Genomic DNA, 6,000 nt, shown 5'->3' on the forward strand with positions numbered 1-6,000 from the left:
GGTTTAAGCCAATTTTTAATTCTTACCCTAAAAAGGCCAAAGCTTACATTCATGGTTTTCTTTGTGTTGGTACAAGCCAGGATGAATGGGACACAGCCCAGCGGGATCTCTGCCACTAAGATCTTAGTGATAACAACATCTTTGCAACTAAAAATGATTCTTGGAGCTATTAATAGAGCAAACATATGGGGGCTTTGATTTTCCTTTCTGCCCTGTCTCTTAAGAGTGCGATACCACTTTAAAAATGCTACAATACTAGAGCGTCACTTCAGCTGGTTCAATGTGAAAAGGTTTTCAGTTTTGACTCCTGTGGAATTCATATTATATATTCCTTTAAATTAGTATTTTTGGGTCTTTGAAGTATAATGGAAGTTCTGTTTCAATTAGCTTAGATAAAATCAGACTTGTTCTCAGAACATGAAACAAGAATGGAGATATCCCAAATGGGTAGTGGATTTTGGGGAGAATAAAAATGAGACCTACACGGAAGTCACTAAATGATATTTGCACTTTGCTGGTTGAGGAGTTTGGGAACCCCCTGACTCCTCTGTGGCCACAGCTGACCTACCTAAGTCTTCCTGGCTCTTTCCTACTGAAATTAGGGGGTTTAACAACTATCACAGGCCTGCTGAGTGGCAGGTAATGATGTGCCAGACTGAGAATATAGAGACAAAGACATGGTCTCTCGAAGATGAGAAGGAAATGGAACAGGCTCTGGGACAAGATACAGTGGGAAAGTTACGGTAATGGCTGTTGTGTGCAAGAGCCCAAGGAGGTGGGGTGACTGCCCTGCAATGGTCCCTTTCAAGAGGCAAGTGTTACATGGAGGGGAGGATCAAAAGGAGCTGGGCCAGCATGATACAGATGAAAAGCTTGGGAATGAAAAGGACTCTGGACACAATGAGTCTGCATTTCTGCTTCATTTCACATTTTCCTCACAACTTCACCAGATATCTTAACATGCGGATTCTGATTCCATAGGAAATTGTTGGATATGGTCTCTAAGTCACAGCTTTGCTGCTTATTCCTAGACCACAGTCTGAATAACAAGAGACCAGAGGACTAAGACAACCAGATTTGCTTCCTTGGCCATGGAGTCTAGCACTGGTTTGACTACTGGATGGAGAAGTCTCAACTGTCAGTTGACTTTAGCTGATACTTAAATTCAGGAGGTTGGGGGAAAAGGGTCCAAGATGGCAAAGTAGGAAGACCCTTAACTCTCCTCCACAGGCATAACCAAATCTACACATATTTATAGAGCAAGTTCTCCTGAAGACCGCTAACTTGAGAGCTGCACGTGGAAAATTATAAGAAGGACCAGCCCGTGACAAAGGGAAACCCTGACACTGCTGCAGTGGGGTGGAATGCTTATGTAAGACTGCACAGATTGGTTTGCCTGGGGGCACAGAGGAAAAAGCTGCCATTTAAACGAGCAACTAGAATATAAAAATCACAGCACTGAAACCCTACCTAACAGAAGGGCACTTTTGGAACTAGGGTAGGTGGGTGATCACTACCATTTACAGTCCCCCCTCCACCTTGATACTACAGACAGGAGCGGAGTGCAGGCACTGTGATCAGTGTGTCCGTGAACCCTGACCCCTCATACCCACCAGCCCAAGACCATCCATATGCATACCAGGAGACCTGCAGTCGCTGCTCACTACAATACCTGTCTCTCCAAGGTGACAGGTCCCCGCATCCTGGAACACTCCAGACACCTGGCCAGGGCACTCCCAATGCAGAGAGCCACCAGGACCTCCAGGCTCCTGCTCACTTTGGCTCTAGCCACCCACACACATACGCCCCTGGCCTGTAGCACACATAGGCTCCAACCTCCCCACCAAAGTACCACCTAAGGGGAGTACCCCAGGACATCCTGATGTGTACACTTTAACTTCAGCTGTCCTGCCAGACAGCTCCAGGGTGCCCTCTGGAGAGCCCCAGGACTGCCATAGCCTGTACCAATGTCCACTTTAGCTATACTGCCATAGTTTCTGGAGATCCACAGGACCACCCTACCCCATGCTCACTTCAGCATCCCACCAAGGACAACCGCATCATGGAGTGCCCCAGGAACCCAGCCCACGCCACTGCAACTCTGGGCAGACAGCCAAAGTTGCCAGGCCCACACAGCCTACACAAGCGGACAACCACACACAAGACCCTTTCTTCAAATTCAGGAGAAGTAGTTGGATTTCTAATTCAGAGAAACCCAAAGTCCAGCAAAAGGAGAGGAATATGCTTCCTATGAAAGAGCAAGAAAAAGCCACAAAAGAAAAAAACTAAAAAGGAGAGAACCAATCTACTGATACAAAGTTGAAAGTAGGAGACCTGGGTGGCTCAGCTGAGTGCCTTTTGCTCGGGTCAAGATCTTGATATCCTGGGATCGAGTCCCACATTGGGCTCCCCACACGGAGCCTGCTTCTCCCTCTCCCTAGGTCTCTGCCTCTCTCTGTCTCTCATGAATAAATAAAATCTTAGGGGAAAAAAAAATTCAAAGTAATGGGCAAACGTGCTCACTGGACTGGAGAAAAGAGTGGATATATTCACAACCTCAACAGAATACTAAAAACTAATCGCAGTTGAGTAAAATAAGTTGAAAAATATGCTAGAAGGAACCAACGGAATAGATGCAGAAGAACCCATCAGTGATCTAGAAGACGAGGAAACACAAAACTAAAAGCCCCTCAAAATAAGAAAAAGGTGGGGGGGAGGAGTTAAGGTGGAAGAGTAGAAGGGGGACTCTGCCTCTTCCTCGCTCAAACACAGCAGGTCGATCCCGCAGGGTTCTGAACACCCAGGAAATCCGAGGACTGAAGAAACCGCACGACTAGATGGAGGGGACGGGGAGGTGGGGGTTGGGGGGGGTGCTGTAGGGGGGAGCCCGATCCCGGAGGCGGGGAGGGCACCGCACAGGAAACCCCCCACAACAGGGTGGGGAGCGCTGCTCCCGTGGAGGCCGAGGCGGGGGGCCTCTTGGTCCCAGGCTCCCCTGGTGGCCTGGCGAGCCCTTCCTCCTCCTCTTGGAGAGCATCTGGGAGGGGGGCGGCCTCTCTCAGGAGCCAGAGCCCACAGGGGCCGGGGCTGCCCCGCCCGAGCTGAGCCCCTGCTCTGGCTCCTTGCTGTGCTGTCCCGGGGACCCCAGGAGCTCCCGCACCCACCGCAGCGGGCGACGCCCCCCAGAGGTCAGCAGGTCTGCACCGCGCCGGCCCTAAGCGGCGGAGGGGGAGATCCAGCGGAGCCCGAGCTAAAACAGGGGCCCGCGCAGGCTGAAGGCAGGGGCCTGAAGGAGCCCGGCACGCACGACGGTCCGCAGGGCCACCGGCCGCACGAGCTCCCGCTCGGGACCAGGGAGCTGGCGCAAGGCATCTTTACCCCCGGGCATTAGCACGGGCTTCGGTAGCGGCAGTGAGAGGCCTGCGCCCCTCACTCCAGGCCCGGCCCCCTCCCTGGCCGCGGGTACTTGGGAACTAGGCCTCGTGTGCCCGGGAGTCACAGCAAGAGCAGGCCTCTCCCCCAGGAGAGCGGCACGCACACCCCCCCACACACACACCCTACCTCTCTCTGGCCTGCGCCAAGTGTACTGGGCACAGAGCGCTGCACAGCTTCAGCTCTAGGGGAAATTTATTAAAAAAAAAAAAAAAAAGGCTAGATCTTAAGATTTTATTTGGCAGAGAGAGAGAGAGAGCACAAGCAGGGGGAGAAGCAGGAGGAGAGGGAGACGCAGGTTCCCGGCTGAGCAGGGAGCCCAATGCAGAGCTCAGTCCCACGACCCTGAAATCAATGACCTGAGCCACCCAAGTGCCCCAAGATCTAGCTTCTTTTAGCAAATAGACCAAAACATACCTGGTTAACACTCACCACAGTGGTCAAGGGGTCCAAATAGTCCACACTGCAGGCAAGGAGAAACTACAGAAGACTGGCCCTAGGGGAAGAATAGCTAAAACACAACAGCAGAGTACACCCAGCACACCAGAAACGCTTCCTGAAATGTCAGGCCCTGGACAGCATAGGATCTCTTAATATAGCCCTTACTTGCAGAAGCAGGAAACCTAGCAGGCTTCCCCAACACAGAAGACAGAGACCTAGACAGAATGCCAAGCTGGAGGAACTCATCCCAAAAGAACAAGAGGAGGTCACAGCCAGGGAGCTAATGAAAACAGACATAATATGCCTGAAATATTTAAAACAACTAATCAGGGATCCCTGGGTGGCGCAGCGCTTTGGCACCTGCCTTTGGCCCAGGGCGCGATCCTGGAGACCTGGGATCGAATCCCACATCGGGCTCCCGGTGCATGGAGCCTGCTCCTCCCTCTGCCTATATCTCTGCCTCTCTCTCTCTCTCTCTCTCTCTCTCTCTCTCTCTCTCTGTGACTATCATAAATAAATAAAAATTAAAAAAAATTAAAAAAAATAAATAAATAAAACAACTAATCATGAGGATACTAGCTGGGCTTGAGAAAAGCATAGGAATCACCAAGGAGTCCCTTACCACAGAGATAAAAGACCTAAAAACTAGTCAGGCCAAAATAAAAAATGCTATAACCAAGATGTAAAACCGACTGGACATAATAACCACAAGGGTGGAAAAAGCACAGGAATGAATGTGACAAAGATTATGACAAATAATGAAGCTGAAAAGAAAGAAAAATATTGGATCATGAATGTAAACTTAGGGAACTCAGCAACTCCATAAAGCATAATAACATTTGTATCAATGGAGTCCCAGAAGAAGAGAGGTGAAAAGGAACAGACAGTTTGAGAAAATGATAGCTGAAAACTTCCTTAATCTGGGGAAAGGGGACGCATGGGGGGCTCAGCGGTTAAGTGTCTGCCTTCAGCCCAGGGCGTGATCCTGAAGACCCGGGATCGAGTCCCGCATCGGGCTCCCTGCGTGGAGCCTGCTTCTCCCTCTGCCTGTGTCTCTGCTTCTCTCTCTGTGTCTCTCATGAATAAATAAAATCTTAAAAAAAAAAAAAAATCCAGGAAAGGAAACAGACATCCAAATCCGGGAGGCACAGAGAACTCTCATCAAAATCAACAAAAGCAGGCAAACACTGAGACAGTGTAGTAAAATTTGCAAAATACAGAGAGTAAAAAAAAATAAAATAAAAAATCAATAAATAAAAAATCAATAAATAAATACAGAGAGTAAGGAGAGAATCCTGAAAGCAGCAAGGGAAAAGAAATTCCTAATCTACAAGGGAAGACAAAAATGTTAGCAGTAAATCTTTCCACAGAAACTTGGCAGGCCAGAAGAAAGTAGTGTGATATATTCAACATGCCGAATGGGAAAAATATATAGCTAGAAATACTTTTTCCAACAAGGCTGTCATTCAGAATAGAAGGAGAGATAAAGAATCTCCAAAACAAAAACTAAAGGAGCTTGTGACCATTAATCCAACCCTGCATGACATATCTTTCAGTAGGAAAGAGAGCCCAAAAGTAACAAAGACCAGAAAGGAACAGAGAAAATCTCCAGAAAAACCAACTTTACAGGTAATACAATGGCATATCAATACTCACTCTGAATTTAGATGGACTAAATGCTCCAGTCAAAAGACATGGGGTAAAAAAGCAAACCACAAGATTAAAACAAAACAAAACAAAATAAAACCAAGACCCATGTATATGCTGCCTATAAGAGATTAATTGTAGACCAAAAGATACTTCCAAGGGCACCTGGGTGGCTCAGCTGTTTGAGCATCGTCCAATTCTTGGTTTCATCCCAAGCCATGATTTCATGAGTTGTGGGATTGAGCCCTGTTTGGCCTCCACACTCACCAGGGAATCTGCTTGGAGATTCTCTCCCTCTGCCCCTCCCCTCACTCACATGTGTGTATATTCGTGTTCTCTCTCTCTCTCTCTCTCTCTCAAATAAATAAATAAATCTTAAAAAAAAAAAAAAGACACCTCCAGATTGAAAGAGAGGATAGGAGTGCAAGGGTGGCTCAATTAAGTGTCCGACTCCTGATCTCAGCTCAGGTCTTAACCTGA

The sequence above is a fragment of the Canis lupus genome, chromosome 23 (assembly GCF_011100685.1).
Source record: "Canis lupus familiaris isolate Mischka breed German Shepherd chromosome 23, alternate assembly UU_Cfam_GSD_1.0, whole genome shotgun sequence".
NCBI lineage: Eukaryota > Metazoa > Chordata > Mammalia > Carnivora > Canidae > Canis > Canis lupus.